The sequence below is a fragment of the Notechis scutatus genome, chromosome 6 (assembly GCF_049901735.1).
Source record: "Notechis scutatus isolate UNSWTSFEM ecotype Mainland chromosome 6, rNotScu1.2, whole genome shotgun sequence".
Lineage (NCBI taxonomy): Eukaryota > Metazoa > Chordata > Lepidosauria > Squamata > Elapidae > Notechis > Notechis scutatus.
In genome coordinates this window covers 10,448,295-10,468,268 of record NC_142014.1, presented here as the reverse complement: position 1 = coordinate 10,468,268, position 19,974 = coordinate 10,448,295, and the positions used below count along the sequence as shown (strand labels likewise).

Below are 19,974 nucleotides of genomic sequence, written 5' to 3'. Positions count from 1 at the left end.
GGGTCTCTTTTATCGGGACTTGAGTGAATAGTGAAACCACGTCGAAACTTACAAGCAGATCTTCTTGCTCCACATGGAGAAAGAGCCAAAAAACAGACAGAAGATATTAGAGACACCAATCAAGCAGAACACAGCAAACTCCGAGACCAATAAACACAGACCAAGACTCCCAACCAATCAGGATGAAGAAAAAACCATTCTGGCACAGCAATAGGCTGCCCCAAATTTAAATCTGAAACCACTGTAAAAGTCTGACTCACAGACGGACACAATACAGAAGCCTGATGATGGCACATGAGATTCTGCTGAAACGTTGCTACAACTTTAAAAGAACAACTACAATGACGTGGGAAAATACCCGAACAAAGCTGAATGCCATACATGTAAGTACCCGCGAAAACTTAAGAAAACACACACATATATATATGCATATTTAATTATTAACAAATCATAAATGCTTAATCATAACAAAACTTTTATTGTAACAAAATTATTCAAGTTAGTGCAATTATTACAAAATATTGAAACATTTAAATATTACACATTTTTAGTGTGATATTTGTTCCTGCTTGTTTAAAATAAGTTTGAACTAAGAAACTGTGGGGCAGGGCGAAGGGAAAGGAAGGGCCTCTCTCATCCTTGGGGGGATCCAAAGTCCTGGTGTTTTTGTCTTTTATGTTAAGAGTTTTATGTGTAACTGGTATTTTTTTCCCTATTCTTTCACACTTATGAAAGTTTGTCAGCAAGCACGAAATACCATTTCCACTCCATTTTCATTCCAGTCATTCCAGGACAAACATTTGAATGCACAGTACTATCTAACATTTACCTGATATAGGTCACTCTGTAGCAGTCAAGGCATGCAAATTCCCCCCCCCCATGGATTTAATTCCCCAGCAGCGTTGGATCACCCCCTCCTCTTTCTCTCTCTCTCTCTTCCTTCCGCCCCACCCTCCCACCCACCTTGAGGCTGGAAAGAAAAGACATAGCCATGCAAATTTCCCCACCTGGATTTAATTCCCCAGCAGCGTTGGATTGCTCCCTCCTCTTTCTCTCTCTCTCTCTCTTCCTTCCACCCCACCCCCCACCTGGAGGCAATGGTTGCTGCAGCCATCCAGCAGAAGCACGAGTAGCAGCAGCTGCTTTTCTTCCCGGGTCTTTAATGCCTAGGGCGATTATGAACTAACTGGTTAGTTCCTAATCTGCCTTTCTTTCCCACCATCAACAAGCCACCCCTCTCCCGCGCCATTGGTCGTACCTCCAAGTTGCAGCTCACGTGGCTCTTTGCTTCTCAGTCCAAGTGACTTTTGCACTGGCCGAAGGATATGTGGGCGGAGCAGCCTTGTTTTCCCGCGCGGCCCAGATTAATTGCTTTGGGGGGGGGGCATTTCTTCTGCGGCCCACCAAAATTTTGCCACAGCCCACCAATGGGCCGTGGGCCACCAGTTGGCGACTGCTGATCTACAGTATAGATGAAATCAAACATTTCCTCCCTCCCTCCCTCCTTTCTTTCCTTTCACAAGGAGGCTCTTAGAAACTCTGAACAATCAAGAAAGTACAACACTAACAAGTTTTCTAAGACCACTGTGTCATTGCTATTGTCAATTTTTGGTAAAAACAAAAACAAAGGAAGTGAGCTATGGTTAATATTTGGAAATTCCAGGGCCATATACAGGAAAAGTGAGAAACATCCCATGATAAGCAAACCATTTGTTGCTAGTATAGTAACATGGGTGTAGCCACGAATTTGCCAGGAGCTGAACTTCAATGGGAAAATCTTTTACTATTCCTTTTTAGTTGAGTATGTAAATTTGACTGCAGTGCCATATCTAGTAATCTTAATGCCATAATGGCATTTAATTTATTTTTAATCCCATAGTCTCTAGTTGTCTTCTCTCTACAAGAAAAGTCAGTTCCTCAGTCCCCTAGTGCAAAAGATACCTTATGCCACCAGACTTGAAATTCTAGAACTAGAAAACCTTGAATTACGCCGTCTTCGGTCTGACTTAAGCATGGTATATAAAATCATACATTGCAATGTCCTACCTGTCAGTGAATACTTCAGCTTCAACCATAACAACACAAGAGCACACAATAGATACAAACTCAAAGTAAACCGCACCAAACTTGATTGCAGGAAATACGACTTCAGCAATAGAGTGGTCAATGTCTGGAATACTCTACCTGACTCTGTAGTTTCTTCCCCAAACCCCAAAAACTTTAACCTTAGACTGTCTACTATTGACCTCACCCCTTTCCTAAGAGGTCTGTAGGGGCGTGCATAAGCGCACCAACGTGCCTACCGTCCCTGTCCTATTGTTTCTCTTATTCTTTTATTTTTCTTATATGTACCCATTTCATGTATTCACAACTATGTATACACTTATACTTATTATCTTGTAAACAATTGGCAAATCAAATAAATAAATAAAAAATAAATAAAAAAAGAGTACTGGATATAAAATAATGAGTTCAACCCATCCAAAGCACTAGTAGATTGACCATAAACTGTTTAAGATCAATTTTAAATCAGAATTTTTCAATCACTTGCTTTTTAGATCGTGATATGTCACTCTTTTTATCTTCCTTTTTTATTTCTCCCAGAAAGCTATTGTTGGTGCTATTCTCCATTGATGTCCCCTAACAAAAGGTTCCAGGATTAAAATCTGGTTCAAAGCAAGATTTAACAACAGAACAATATTTCGGGGGCAGCTGAAATGAACTAGAATTATTGAAGGAGCACTTTATGGAAGATAGTACCTCACTGCCATCTTTGTCTTCATCCCTTCTTAATCCCAGATGCAGGAAACATGTTATTCTTGTAAAAATAAAAGAAGGAAGTAACATTCAAAGCCATCAGGTTATTAAAGTATTTTATGTAATCTAGATGGTTTTGTTTTGTTTTGTTTTGTAAACTACCCAGAGTCATAGGATTGGGGCAGCATAACAATAGTGTAAAAAAAAAAACCCACAACCAAGCAGAGGTTTGAAATTAGAGTTGAACCCGGGTTCAAAATGAGATTTCAGCCCTGTATTATGCCTGAGAAAATGGATTTATTCTGACAAATTTTGGGGGATAAAAGTACTGTAATATATTCTTATACCTGACAAAATTCAGGACTTCAAAAAATAAATAAGGCTTCCATACAAGACTTATAATTGCTAAATACATTTTCCGGTGAAATACATGTTTCATAAATTATCTGAAGATTAATAGCCATTTTCCTTTCTTAACACTGGTGTGACAGAGATAAACTGCTCAGAATCTCAAAAGTGAATAAGCAATTCATCTGCTTTTTTTTTGCTTTTCTCATGTTCAACATTAAAGGAGTTTGCATAGTGAAGTACTTTCTGGGTCAAAAACTAGTTAATCAATGGTATGGTCTTTAAATGAAAAGCTGTATCTTCTCATCAAGTAAAAAGACATGTTGTCTTTTTTATTTATGTAGCTATTTTTCCCCTTTATGTGAGCTAGAAAAACTTTAAGAAAAAAACACCTGTTCTCCAGGGAAGTCTGCTGTGCTGCTTGTATAAGAAGTTAATAATTTTTCAGAACACATTAAGTAATCAGATGAAAGCTAATTTATGTGAAGACAAGATTATTTGTATGCCATTAAACCTGGAATCACTCTTTAATCTCATCTTTTGCTCAATATATTCAGATTTCAAAATGATATCCAATTAACAAGTATACTCATCTTTAAATTAGTGTTCTCTTTCAATCAAGCATTTTGAAGATTTAACAACCATAATTTAATTTCTAAAGTATGAAAATTTCTTTTAATTTCAGATTAAAAAATATAAAATATATATATTTTCCTTCTAGCCAACAAAAGGAATGCTGGATGGGCAAATAGTGAAGAAGCTAATTTTTAAAAACGTTATATCTTCCAACTGGAATTTTTGTGTGTATGAATCTATATGAAAGACCACTTGAACATATTCATTTTGAAATCTGTATGAAAGGCCATTGGAACCATTCCTCTGCTGCAGAGAAAACAGGCAGGGGTGCCTACTTTTTGTGTTCATTCCATCCAGTGGTGGGATTCAAATTTTTTTACTACTGGTTCTTTGGGCATGGCTTGGTGGATATGGCGTGATGTGGTAGGCGTGGCTTGGTGGGCATGGCAGGGGAAGGATACCGTAAAATCTTCAGTCAGAGGTGGTATTTGCAGGTTCTCCAAACTACTCAATATTTCCACTACCTGTTCTCCAGAACTGGTCAGAACCTGCTGAATGCCACTGCTGATTCCATCAAGACAGAAAAGGATTTCAATGCTCTTTTGAACTCTACAGCATTTTCTACACCAAAATGTTGGAAGGAGAATTGTTTAATGGTACACATGGTGAACAATTTCCATTGTTGTTGTTTTTTATTCAAACTGCATTGGATTCATCTTCATTTGAACTTTGAAGTTTGCACAAGTCATTGGGATATAATCTCGGGAACTGCTTGTCTTGTTATTCTGATTTTTTTTTTTTCATTTAGCAGGTTTTGAGGATATAGAGACTGGATAAGGGGGAGATATGAAGGCATCATTTCCTTACCCGATAGTTTAACTTGGCTATGATTATTATTGATGAAAACTTTACTTGGCCTGTGAGATTTGTGTAATTATAGGAGAACCTTTTTAATACCATGTTTCTCATATAATAAGGCCGGGTCTTATTTTTTTTTTGAGCCCCGAAAAAATGGCTAGGCCGTCTTTTCAGGGGTGACTTAATTCCCCCCCTTGCATCTTCGGGCGGGTGGGCGGCGACGGCTTGGATGTTGACCTCAGTGTTGGTGGGGCACTTTGTATCAGGGTCAACGCAGGCAGCACCATATCCGGGTGTGCCACAAAAGCACTTCCTAACGGCAAGCCCCCCCACCATTTCCCACCATTTCGCATGTTTTAATATAGGCCTTAATTTGGGGAGAGGGGCTTAATTTCATTTCATGCCTATAAAACATGCTGGGACTTCCTATTGGGGGAGGCCGTATTGTTGGAGAAACAGGGTAGTAATTTTAATAAAAATGACAGTTGTAACAAAGCAAACTAAATAAATAAAAAGCAGAAGCTGCAGAAAAGAAAAATAGAAAAAGGAAATAATAATAAAGAAAATGAATACATAAAGAAATGACTTCTCTCTTCATCACAAGTATTATGAAAAATTTTAGTAACATCTCTCCTTCTCATATCCCATCTTTTATCAATTGAGGGATAGTCCCAACTATGATTGAGAAGGTGAAGGCCTTGAAACTCGGATCAATTGGCTCAATCCATTTCAGCCAGGCTTTCAGCCAAGATGTGATTCTGAAATTGCTTTGGTTACTTTGAGGGATAACATGGGAAAATAGATGGATGTGTGCAATCTTAAAAATGCTCTTAGGGCTTTCCGTAACATTGACCATGGAATACTTTCAGACATGATGATAGGACTAGGCCTGTTTAACATCTACATGAAATTGCTATGGGACAAAAACCAGTGTTTTTGGAGAAGTTGTCATCAATATGCTATTTAGTGTGGAGTTTCATCCTCTATTGTTCTTTATCCGATTCCAAGAGAGCAACTAGTAACTGTATAAATCCAGTATTGATCTGAATGAGGGAAAATACACTGAAATTAAATCCAGAAAATAAGGAAGGGTTGTTAGTAGATAGGAGCTGGGGTTCCACTTGCTTTGGATATAATTGCATTTTTCTTGGAAAAGCAATTTTTAAATCTAGGAGTATTCTTTAACTATCAGGAATTCATAGTCTACAACTGTGTAAAGGGACACTTTTGCACATTGAGCTACTGCTTTATGTTGTAGAAAATCAGGAACCACCCACCCTCCTAGAGAATGAAATATTTGGAGGAATATTAAAAAGGCAGGATAGAATATATCCTCTAAAGGAGAAATGGGGAAAAATCTTAAGGGAGGCAGAAACCAGCCCATTTCTGTCCCAAGCAGAAAGTGAGGAGGCCAGCTTTTACAAATGCAGATTTGGTAATCCATTCAGAAAGATTGGGTCAGACAGAGACTCCAGATAAGCAATACAATTAGGGAAGTCAAAGGTTGACAAGTTTAGCTCAGAAAAACACCTAGAATTTGCATTTCCTCTTTTGCCTATAGAGCCAGCCATGACCTCTACATGACCATAGGAATCTGACAACAGCCAATAGAATATTAAAGGACATGTTCTTGCACAGGAACAGGAAGCTCAAATACAAAGCCCAAAGAAGGTATAAAACCCACTCACTCTCAACTCCATTTTGTCAGCTGTCCCAGAACAGAACCTTTCTTTCTTATCAGTCTTCATTTTATTTCCAGTGCCTTTCTCCCAGCTTGGAACTGGACCTGGATTTTTCTTCCAACAATGTCATTTGCAGAACTAGTCTTATTTATCAGTAATTACATATGTCTTAATTATACGACTCTAGTTTCTTCCCCAAACCCCAAAAACTTTAACCTTAGACTGTCTACTATTGACCTCACCCCTTTCCTAAGAGATCTCTAGGGGGCGTGCATAAGTGTACCAATGTGCCTACCGTCCCTGTCCTATTGTTTCTTTTATTTTTATTTTATTTTTCTTATATGTACCCATTTCATGTATTCATAACTATGTATACACTTATACTTATTATCTTGTAAACAATTGACAAATCAAATAAATAAATAAATATGAATAAATAAATAAATAAATAAATAATACTGCCAATGGCACAAAGATCTATTATTGAAAACTAGAGCAAGTGTTAGCATTATCATTCCCCACCTTCTCCAGTACATCATTGCCCCTTCATTTAATCAATGGGTAAAATTAAATTATAAGCTCTGTGCCACTACTAAATACAATTCATCTGTCAAAGCATGCTTCCTAGTATACATCTGAGGGTTGTAAAAACTATTGATTCCAACCAAAATCAGAGACAGAGGAAGCATGATACCCTAGCAAAATCGGTATTTAGCAAACATTTAGGTTAGAATGTAAATGGTAAATGAGGCCAGTGATACCAAATGAATCTTGTAAATTAAAAGGCATTTGAATCCAGCTTTCAAAGCTTCTACAAGCATGTGATTTACAGGTGAACAATCTCTGTAATTTCAACTGAAGTATGAAATCTATCATAGCTTCCTTGTGATTGTTCTCATCATCTATTTTGACAAGCTGGAGGGTCCTAGAGAGTCATGATTAATTTCAATTTTAAGCTACTTCCATTATTCACAAATTCAATTCTTTCTAGGTTTGCTTTTGGTGCATAACTGGCTGAAAAATGGAACTTGAAATTAATGCATAGAACATGGGGAGACTTCTGTTTATCTGATAAAACTTTCCTCCACATATGAGGAAACAAATCCTCCAGAATGCTATTTCTTTGATTTTGAAGAAGTATTATTTTAAGATTAATTGATGAATAGTTCTGGAACAATCTTTTGCAACCTGGCACCATCCAGATGGTTTGGATGCAATCCCATAATACCAACCCACCTTTCTGTGTATTATGAATTCTGGCCTAAACTATTGAAATTAACTTTTTATTACTAGCATGTAAAGATGAATTAAACCAATTGGGAATATTTTTTATATTGTTGAATATGCTAACTACATGAATATTTTATCTAATATTTTATCATAAATAAATAAATAAATGTATGTGTATGTGTATATGTATGATTTATGTCCTATGTGGAAAATGCTAATTAACAAATATAACAATCTCTTGAATATAGTAGCAAACATTGCAAAACCTACTCTAGATTACCTTGAAGGGGAAGAGTTTCCATAGCACTTTGCTCCATTTCACACTTTTGTCTCCTCCCAGTACAAAAGATATCACAACCAACACAATTGTATTTTTTTTTTAGCAACAAAGCAAACTGCTAATTTTGTTGAAAAGCATCATTATTTGCTTCTGAGTAGTTTTTAGTTATTTTCTAATCTAAAATCCCTTCCTATTCATTGATACAATTTTGCAAAAAGAGGATAGTTAATATTATAATTCTTTGTGACTGATAAAATGCAAGTAGTTTCTTCAGTATGAAATTGCTGGTCCAACATGCCAGAAAACTGAGTTTGTTTTGCGATTACTCCAAAATGCATGCAAATATTGAACCAGCTCCTATTTGAACTGAGGCTAGCTTGCCCATCACTCACACAAGGACTAATGTCACTACACCAGCTTAATCATAATTAGAGGCAGGTGCCTCACTGATTTAGTGGGATTTAATTTCTTGTCAGTAGTTCAAAACTGCAGACTCAGGATAAAGCTAATTGTTACATTACAGATGACCTTTTCTTTCCACATAAATAAAACAAATTCTCCATTGATTTCTAACATAGTCCCCTTCCCCCACAAATCTGCCTGGCAGTTGCATTGTGTTAACACTTGGCACATGGAAAACATAAGAAAATATGGGCTATTTTGTAACCTTGGGAAACTAGCCTAAGTGGAATGCACATTCCTGTGCAATTCTTTTGGGCTTTATTTTTCAGTGCCTGCCACACTGCCACCTTTCTAACTTGCGCTTCACATTCATTCATCCAGCAATGGCCAGCTCCTGGAAACATTTATTATTTTAAGTTAGTAAAGCAATAGGAAAAGGCTAGGATTACAATGGAGTGAGAATGGCTTGTAAATAAGAACAGGTTGTGGTGTAACAGCATGGTTTATAGATTGTCTTTTCAATGGATTGGTATAATATGTGAAATGAGTTTTCACCATGTTGATACACATTCTTCTGTGATTCAAGGAAACTGACCCTGGGATAATGAATGAATGCCATCCTATGGGGAGATTTACTTGTGGCTGTCCAGGTGCAAGCAATGAAATGAAATGAAAGTGGTCTGGCTTTTTTAAAAAAATATTAAAACGGCTTTTAAAAGTATAATTTTCAATTATGCAATTGAGCAGATTACCTGGGCCATTTAGGTTTATGCAGCTGTTATTATTTATTGATCACATTTAATCATCATTCTATTCTCTGTCTCAAAGGAGCTCAGTTGACCTTCTATGGAATAAAATACATATTTCTGGTGAAAACTATGATGTAAATTAGTCTAAGAAATGGCTTGCTCTAGGCCAGTGGTGGCTAACCTTTTCGAATGCCAAAACGGGAGCGCATGCACCAGAAACCAGAAGCTTAGCTTCCCAATGTGCATGCCACCTGGTCTTCCACTTTATAACATGCATGTGTACACAAAGACAAGCTGGACGGTGTGTGCATGCGCTCCAGGGACCTGCTCTTCCAGTTTCCGATGCTCCCGTGCAAGGAAGACCAGCTAGCCAGTGTGCATACGCATGCAAGAACCCAGAAGAGCAACAGCCAATGGCTGGTGTGCCCAGAGAGATGGCTCTGCGTGCCACTTCTGATGTGTGGCGTAGATTCGCCATCACGGCTCTAGGCCATCAATACTTTTATTGGGTTATACATTTGATTTTTTAAAAAAATCTAAACACATTACTCTCGATCTTCTTTGCCTTGTTGGTAAACAATATGGTTAATAAGTTCCTAAATTTAATGTTGAGCCAGGATTTCTTTGATACTGAAACAGTTTATAGGTTGTTGTAGTCTACCCTTTAGTTTGTTCACAGCAAACTCCATGGATAGCATAATTGCAGATCATCATTCCATATTTTAAAAGTTGTTAACATAATCAAAGGTACAACTTGGAAACAAAATTACTGAATTGTCTAACCTCCAAATTAGAGTAATGTGCAAAGGAGACGATGGATCTATTGATTTCCAAAGTTTAAAAAAGCATCTAAAATGAATTAATCTATTTATCAACCATTCAATTAATATAACTACTTAACATAAATGATTAATTATCAATTAATTGTGACAATTAATTAGTATTCTTATTATTTCTCCTAGAGACATATATTTTACTGTGGCTTTGGGTTTGCTTCTATATGCATAAGCCCCAGATGAATGAGTGACCATTGAAAAATATCCAATTGTATTCTTATTAAAACATTGTTCTTTCAGAAGCTAATGTAAGATACTAGATGCTTGATATGCTGTCCAGATTCTGAACAGTGCTTCTTTTTCAATCTCAGAACTCTTGACATTCAGAGGAGGCAAATAAAACTAAGTGCACTTCTACTTGAAGAAAGCTACTTACTCCAATGTGATTCCATGCACAAATAAAAAGGAAAGATATTGATGGATTTTGAAGAGGGGATTCTAGATGGAAGCAGAAAACCATTCTGTATAAATTGCCAAGAAGCAAACATTGTAGTTTGGATTGAATTCCAACAGAGTGAAACTGACTGAAGTAAAGAAAGTGTAACACACACACACACACACACAGCATAACCATTTTTAATTTATGACATCATGTCTACAACTGTGCATATAAAACCATTTGTAGTGTAGAACCATGACTAATTTCACAATATTCAATTCCCCATAACACTGTACTCATTTCCAAGTTGAATTACTGAATAGCTGCTATTTCCATCTCTTCATAGCCTTAGATCATATTGGTTCTTCTTGCAGAACTGTTTTTTTTTTATTTAGAAATTAATCCATGGCACTAAAGAGCAAAGGTCTTGGATTGCAAATATTATTAATGTTGTGAATCAATAAAAGTTAATAACTTAAATGCAAATCAGGGGTTGAAAACCTGCACACTTGATTGGTCCTTATACAACAACTTTGGATTGGGCCAGAACTAGTCCCTGATTGGCCACTATTTGGACTATTCTTATTGGTTATTAGTTTGAACTTGTTGCTCATCTCATTGGATAATAAGGTAGCAGCTAACCCTATAAAAGGGTTACTGCTACCCATAGCCTTGCTCTGTTCTGTTCTATTTACTGTTATTAAAGAGTTGAAGTCACTGGTCAGATGTCTGGTCTCCATTATTCTCCATACTTAACACTGGCGACGAGGATGGGATTCGGAGACCGAAGAGCTGACTAACCTACAGAGCGACCAACAGAGCATGTGGTCGAACACGCACCATCAACGGCAACATGGCCAGCGGTGCCATACCACCCGCTCCATTCAACCCAGAAACCGAAGACTGGGAGGCATACATGGATCGGTTCCAGATGTTTCTGAAGACCAACAATTTGAAAGATGCAACAACCGGCAAAAAAACAGCTATCTTTCTAACTCACTGCGGGCCTACCTTGTTTAAAATGGCAAAGTCACTTGCCAAGCCAGCAGAGGTAAAAGAGATGGACTGGGACGTCCTCGAGCCTTTACTACGGGCTCACTACACGCCCACCGTGCCAACCTTAGTCAGAAGACACGAATATTACCAGAGGGATCAACGGAAAGGCGAAAGCCTTGCCAATTACATCGCGGACCTCCGCAACCTTGGAGGCCTCTGCGGATTCGCAGACTTAGAAGAAGCCCTCCGGGACCGCCTGGTTCTGGGCCTAGAAGACGGCACGATCCAGAGCAAAATCATGGCTAAGGGGGACATCAGCCTCACCGATGCCCTTAAAGAAGCCTCGGCAGCGGAGGCGACCAAGAAGTCGGCAGCCCGAATGCGCCGCACCAACGCACCGCTACGTAAACTCGCCACTGATACCTCGCCTCGCTCAGAGAGACACCCGGTATCAACTCACCACGAAGACCTAGAGTCCCCGTCCGACAGCGATGAGGAAGAGGTCAACCGACTTCGAACGGAGCGAGACCAGTCCACACAACACTCATTTCGACCGTGTGCCGGCTGTGGAGCCAATCACCCACGATCCGGCTGCAAATTCCTCGACGCACTCTGCCGCAATTGCGGGAGACGAGGTCACATCGCAAAGGTTTGCAGAAGCAAACAGAACTCCAAACCCCGACAGGCTGAATGCCAATTTTCAGGATTCTTCGGCACACACCGAGAAAAATTGAACCACCAATGGGGAAACCACTCCTACAGAAACAAACCGTCCACCACTTCCACCAGGCGCGAAGAAACCCGGCGGGAAGAGACCCACCAAACAATCACCATAGGCCACGCTACATTCCTTGATGCCAGGAAAATCCGAGTAAAGGTCGCCATCGAAAACAAACCTCGTGTGATGGAAGTGGACTCGGGATCTTCCCTCTCGATGGTATCGTGGAAAACGCTACAACAGCTCATTCCAACGATTCGCCGCCAAGACCTTAACCCTCAAAGGGTTATACTCAAAGACTATCAGGGTAACAGAATTCCCGTTGTCGGGTCCCGCAGATTCCAGGTCTCATTCAAGGACCGCACCATCGCACTACCACTGACTGTCGTGGACCGCGACAGGCCTAGCCTTTTAGGCCTCCAATGGTTCAGACCGCTCGGAATCACTGTAGCCGGAGTCCACAGGGCCGAGAGCAGCGATTGGGAGGAAGCACTCGTGCAAGAATTCCAAGACGTTTTCGCGAACGGACTAGGCAAGTACAAGGGGACCCCGATCTCATTTAACTTGAACCCTGAGATAGCACCCATCCGCCTTAAGCCGTCGGGTGCCGTTCGCCTTGAAGCCTAAAATCGACGAACAACTCGATAAGCTAATAGCGCAGGGCGTACTGGAACCCACCGACCACGCCCGTTGGGAAACCCTGATAGTGACGCCTATCAAGCCTGATGGGTCCCTAAGAATTTGCGGAGACTACCGGGCCACCTTAAACCACGCACTGCAGCAAAGTGCATATCCAGTGCCGGTAGTGCAACACTTGCTCCATTCCCTGGGTGGCGGGAAAGTTTTCACCAAACTAGATCTAGCCCAGGCGTATCAACAATTGCCTGTAGATCCAACCACAGCCGAGGCGCAAACGATCGTAACGCATAGGGGCGCATTTAAATGCAACCGGCTCCAATTCGGGGTAAGCGTCGCCCCTGGAATCTTCCAGAGTTTAATGGAAAGGTTGTTACAAGGGATAAGAGGCGTTGTCCCATATTTCGACGATGTACTCATCGCCGCACCTAACAAAGACATTCTAGAAAAACGACTCAGAGAGGTTTTACGAAGATTCCAAAATGCAGGCCTCAGAGTAAAAAAAGATAAATGCCAGTTATGTACCGAAAAAGTAGAATTTCTGGGATATCTCCTGGACAGCCAAGGAATCCATCCCACCGAAGACAAATTACGGGCAATTAAAAAGGCCCCCACTCCAAGGAACAAAGCAGACCTACAGGCGTTCCTTGGACTTATCAATTTCTATAATGTCTTTTTACCCCAAAAAGCAACGGTAGCTGAACCATTGCATAGACTATTAGACAAAAAAGCAACGTGGGTGTGGGGACAACGGGAACAACATGCTTTCCAACAAGTAAAGAAATTGCTAACTTCTGATTCTGTACTTATGCAGTACAACGAGACTCTGCCGCTCACTATCACGTGTGACGCATCACCTTTTGGGGTTGGGGCAATTCTGGCCCACGTATTACCAAATGGAGCGGAAGCCCCCATCGCGTTTTTTTCGCGAACCTTAGCTAAAGCTGAACGAAATTATAGTCAGCTGGACAAAGAAGCTTTAGCTATTGTGGCTGCAGTTAAAAGATTTCATGAATATGTTTATGGCCGTGCGTTTACAATAATCACTGATCATAAACCGCTACTGGGAATCATTGCGGGTAATAAACCAACCCCGTATATATTGTCCCCCAGAATGACCCGTTGGTCTGAATTCTTGGTGGCCTACAACTACACCTTGCAACATCGCCCGGGGAAATCAATTCTCCACGCTGATGCATTGAGCAGAACGCCGCTTCCAGACTCTGTTGTAGATCCAGCCCCCACCATCTCAACACTACAGATCGAAGCTCTACATGTGCCACCATTGACGGCTAGAGACATTGCCTTTGAAACAAAACGTGACCCAGTTCTGCAACACATCCTACGCTGGGTTGAACGGGGGTGGCCGACAGACCAAATAGCACCGGAATGGGCGCCTTTCAAAAGCCGCCAAACCGAGCTGTTTTCCCAGAAAGGCTGTATCTTGTGGGGCGATCGAGTCGTAATCCCTAGCAAATTGCAACAAACTGTTTTGGCGGTATTGCATGAAGGACATCCGGGTATCGTGCGGATGAAAGCACTTGCACGCAGCTACGCTTGGTGGCCGGGAATCGACAAAAGAATCGAGGCCTGGGTCGCTACTTGTCAACGTTGCCAAGACGTCAGCAACGCTCCGCCTAAAGCAATCCCGATCGAATGGGAAACTCCGAGGGGACCATGGTCCCGTATTCATATTGACTTTGCGGGGCCTACCAAAGGACACACTTTCCTTATTACTGTCGACGCCTATTCGAATTGGCTCGAGATCCATCGAATGAACACAACTACAACGGACTCAGTTATCAATAAATTAAACAGACTATTTGCCACACATGGGTTCCCAGGCGTGTTGGTCTCGGACAACGGCCCACAGTTTACTGCGTTACCCTTTGAACAATATCTTGCTGATCGGGGCATCCGCCATGCGCTAACCTCGCCCGCGCACCCTGCGGCCAATGGACGTGCAGAACGCATGGTACAATTTGTAAAAAAGACCCTTCACAAAATGGAATTCGGCAACATTGACGAGAAAATCAATCAAATTCTCTTGTTACAGCATATCACGCCCCACAGCGTGACCAACAAAACACCCGCTGAACTTCTTATGGGGCGGAAAATACGATCGCACCTTGACCGGCTCCACCCCGCATTCGCACCGGAAAAGCCCTTCGGCTCCAGCAGCAAATGCCGGGAATTTAAGGTAGGCGATTTAATCTTTGCCAAAAACTTTTCCGGCGACCCGTTGTGGATACCCGCAACCGTTACCCACCTCACCGGGCCTAGATCTTACCGCCTGCTAACAGACGATGGGAGGGTGTGGAACGCCACATAGACCAACTCCGATCGAGATTACCACCCAGCGCCCATGACTCCCGGGTTCACCAACTCAAGGGGAGGAAATATCGAGGAATTGACTTTGATATGACAAATAGCAGGCCAACGGAAACCCTACGGCCCAGCGAGACACCGGGCGTGAAGCGGGAGGGAGTTGACTTTTTCAGGGAACTTTAATACGGGGGAAACCGAACTGCAAAACCCCGAAGAAACACGGAGTAGCGGAGACAACCAGAGTGAAAGCAGCACGGAATCACCGTGCAGCGAAACAGAATTTAATAAAGATCATCCAAACGCTCCACCGGAACCGGACCTTAGACCAAAACCGGTGGAGCCTCGGAAATCATCCAGGCAGACCAAACGGCCTGCCTATCTTGAGGATTTATTACAGCTCCCCTCAAACGGAACCCAAGGGGGAGGGGTGTTGTGAATCAATAAAAGTTAATAACTTAAATGCAAATCAGGGGTTGAAAACCTGCACACTTGATTGGTCCTTATACAACAACTTTGGATTGGGCCAGAACTAGTCCCTGATTGGCCACTATTTGGACTATTCTTATTGGTTATTAGTTTGAACTTGTTGCTCATCTCATTGGATAATAAGGTAGCAGCTAACCCTATAAAAGGGTTACTGCTACCCATAGCCTTGCTCTGTTCTGTTCTATTTACTGTTATTAAAGAGTTGAAGTCACTGGTCAGATGTCTGGTCTCCATTATTCTCCATACTTAACAATTAAGACATTTTATTTGTTGCAAATAGTTCAATATACTTAAGACACATTCAACCTATTATATATTTCTTCCATGTATGGATAGTCTTCATATTTTCTTTGGACAAATAATTATGTAATGTAAATGATCACATATGTGATTGCCAACATTATTTGAAGCAACAATATAGTCTATTTAAACTATGATTATTGAGACATACTGAAATTTTGAACGTTAACATCCAAAACTTTTGTTAGGGATAACATTGTTTACCCTAACTGTTTTGGGTAAAAATAATAAATAAGTTATCATGGTTTGTTGGTAAAGTGTGTGTAACTTTAACTACAAGAATGTAATTAAGGGTGTGGTTGTAAAAGCACCATAAAAGAAGCAAGTCAATTGCAGCTCTCTCTCTCTGGCTTAATGATCCCTAATTACTGGATGGATTGATGACTGCGTTTTTTCCTTACTGGAACGGGGGAGAGAAAGGAGTGTTGATTCTTCTCAACGGAGAGAAGAGATAATACGGACTGATTTATTGTAAGTGAACTGACATTGGATATTCAACACGGACTTTGCAAATTGAGTATCCCCGACTGGACTGACTGAAATGATACATGACTAATTGGACCGTTTAATTGACTATGCTATAATTCCTAATGGAATAAAAGATATTTTTGATAGCACAAGCGTATCTGTATTTTACTGCGTGTTAACTAAAATACAATCTTATCTCACACATTTACCTGTCTTCCTACCTGACTACGCTACACATTCCGTTTAGCGTGTTTTCCTTAACACCCGTTGGGGAATTCAGGCTTAACAACTTTCAACCAGCATGGCTTTTGAAAAGTTGAACTGTGCAATCTGGCTGGAGAAGAGTGATGTATGCATAGGAGGCTTGTGGCAATTTGATTATATATCATGGAACAGCATTATACTTACCATCAGTAAAATTGGGCCATTTAATTTTGCATTTTTTCCTTTTCTTTCTTTTTTCTTTAAGTCTGCTTAACTTTGGAAAATCCTTGCCTTCTGCTTAGGGCATTAAGGCTCAGTTATAGAGCTTGCTCTTAGTTTTAAATGAAATGTCATTTTTGTTATCCATCATAAAATCCAGCATAAATGACAAGAGTTTGAAAATAGACCATACAAGCCTTTTCTTTTTGTCTTTCTTAAATATTCCTGCATAGTGAAGTGCAGAACCCATTTTATATTTCATTATTATATTAAATATAATACAGCTCAAACAGCAAACTCCTTCCTAACCTCTTTTCTAAGTCTTGTTCCCAGAACTAAAAATCCGAAGATTATATAATTCAGGGGATTCCACTGGTTTCAATAATCAAGTCGCTTTATCATTTAAACTATAAAGTATAAAAATAAGCCCCTTAGTATTGCCTTGCACCACAAGTTGAGCAGCATATAAGTTTCATAAATAAATAAAAATAATCAGTATATTTTAGAGTATATCTGGAATTCATTTAATATTTGGATAGCTAAAGTTTCACTCCAAAAGATGAAGAAGACAGACTACTGAGGTTCAATATTGAAAGGAACAATGACATAATTGAAAATTCTGAGAATTACACATGGTTTTCTTAATCTCCTTTGAAGTCTTTTTATCTAAGCATCAAATGACAATGGAAAGTCCCCCATGCATGCACAAAGTAAACTTTTTGGACCAGTTCTGGTAGGCCGATATATGCCACCACTTTCTTTGATTAGGAACAGTTTACCAAGCAGCTGCAAAAGCCTAAAAAAGGCACAGTTGCTTTCATGATTTGAAAAGAAGAGCTTCACACATGCTCCTGTTTGTCCCAAAACACCGTTTCAGAAGTGCTTGCAGAGTCTTATGTATTTTTGCTTTAATCTCTTATACTTTCAATTTCAGGGTGCTGTCAAAAGAATCATGTAACTTCACTATCTGATTTGTTATAGAGAAAATGGAACGCTAGTTGCATCAAAATACTCTAACTTGCTATGATTTGGGGAGATGGAAAACTGTCGTAGAAAGTATTCAGAACATAGTAAAGCATTTCTCAAGAAAAGAAACAATTTCCTATTCTGTCATATAACCTCTTAATATTGACTATCTGCAAAGTTTCTAAATCCAATTGCTAATTGTAACAACAAAGACCCCTTTTTTTTTCTTCCAAAATATTCAACCAGTTTTAACAAGATGCATGTCAATATCTATTTTCTATAACCTGAAGAAGTCAAATATGGTAGATGACTCTTTTGGTTTTAGGATTACATAAAAAGTGACAATTAAAATAATCTGTATCCTGTGTGTTCTTATAGCAATAGTACTTAGACTTGTATACCACTTCATAGTGCTTTCCAGCCCTTGCTAAGCAGTTTACAGAGTAAGAATCTGGGTCCTCATTTTACTAACTTTGGAAGGCTGAGTCAACTTCAAGCAGGTGAGACTCTAACTGTTAAACTGCTGCAGTCAGTAGAATTAGCCTTCAATACTACATTCTAACTTACGGTGGCACCATGGCTCTTATATAAAGAGTACAATACCATTTGCTTAAACTCAATAATAATAAATGCCATAAAAACAACAATCCTGTGTGCTTATTTTTTATTTTTTTTGCTTTTGAAAAACAATCACACTACAATTTTTTTAAACATCCTAATTTTTGTATAGTTTAGTTTAGTTTAAACAGTGTATATAAACAGATTATATTGCTAATAATTGTTTCCTAGCAAAGCAAAATATATCACAACATAATGGCCATAAAAGCTCTATAAGATGTGTTTGCAAACCTAATGGAACACACCTGGCAAACCGGGATCCAAATAAAGATTCCCACAGATACTATGGCACCTAAAGAAATGCATCAGGTTACAGCTGCAAGCAAAACTAAAGATAAACAACACAAAACACAATTCTAATTTCAAATACTAAACACCAACCCTAATTGACCATAGGTTTTGTTAATATTATTATTTCAATTTAGTATTGATCTCCACTCCACTGGACTTACAAAATAGAATTCTAAATTAAAACAATTAAATATATAAACAAAATGAAAAAGGCCACACCATTAAACAAGCATGACAGACTCTTTCCAACACATTAATCCCAGGCCTGGTGCCAAAACCAGGTTTTAAGGGCTTTTGGGAATCCCAGAAAAGAGGGTAATAGAGAGATCCTTTTTCCAGAGGCAGAAGGCTGTGATAGAGAAGGCACATTTTCTAGATCTCACTTTTCATAGAAGGGACTTGAAACACACCCACTCTGCCTGCACATGCTGATAGAGAGCATATAGGAGAAAGATAGTGCATTGTCAATAGGTAACCATGTCCAAGGGCATGACTATAAATCATATTGTTTCTTTTGCTTTATCAAACGATCTACAATGCTGATAGATAAGAGAAAAAAAGAGAGGTTTCCATAGATAGACTTTTTAAAAATAGTAGCTTATCTCCCAGCTGCTCCTTAAAGTAAAGGACACTCTCTCTCTACCACATGTATAGACTTCTTTAATTTTTTTTCAATTCTACAGAGTGAATTGACTGGGCAACCTTCTGGTTGGAACTTGTTCTTTAATCTGCTTGAAGCTAAACATGATGGCACCTGAAAGATAGTGATATTCTAGGAATTTGCAATCTTTAAAACTATTTTTAGTTTTTAAAGGCTTTTTAAGGAGGTGAATGGGAACGAAAAGCTTTTTAGAGGTAAAAAGCTCCCTTCTCCACTCTTAAAACCCTTCCTCGAAAGTGTGCATTGAAATCTGGTAATAAAACAGCTAGAAGTTGAAAGTGTAACTTTAGATAATTTTAGGAGACCTGGCAAGTGTTAAGGGGTTAGAGTGATTTGCCTTCTGAAGTTAAAATACATCAGCAATTCAAATTACCATGCCATATCAAGTAAGCTTAGCTACCGTTCTTGGATGTCATTTTACATCCAACGTTTAAAGGACTGCAGGCAACCCATCAAATTTCAGCACAATTTTATTTGGTGAAAGTCTGTTTTTAGCTTCTTGATATACTGGTATGTAAAATTAACTATATTGTAATTTTTGAAATTTATCAGAACCATCATGAGATAAAGAAAATTCATTAGACCATAAGCTTTGTAACTTAGCCAGAACTCTAGTAAATCACACTTCCTTGACAAAACATGTCCATCTTTTGATGAAGATGACATACTCTTGTTTTTTTAATGTTATCTATGGTCTATTATCATGTTCCTTTTGCAATGATTATATTTACATAACAAAGCTGTAATATGCAAGGTAACATGCCTTAGACTTTGCATCCTTATTTTACTTCTGTGGTAAGAAAATTTAAGGAATAAGTAGCAGTCAGAGTTGACCAGTTTATTGTTGAATTACTAAAATGCTGCCCATTGTGGTAGAAATACAGAACAGAAGATGAATGCTCAAATACATTATCAAATAGATTATTTGTGGCACTACATCACACTGTAAACTCATATGCACACATGTAGGTGCATGTATCTTATAT

At 39.3% G+C, this 19,974-nt stretch overlaps 1 protein-coding gene across 1 annotated transcript in view; it reads right to left on the bottom strand.

Moving 5' to 3' along the window:
* KCND2 (potassium voltage-gated channel subfamily D member 2) overlaps positions 1 to 19,974 on the bottom strand; it is a 307,066-nt gene that overhangs the window by 208,642 nt on the left and 78,450 nt on the right. The gene's annotated exons all lie outside the window — the stretch shown is intronic.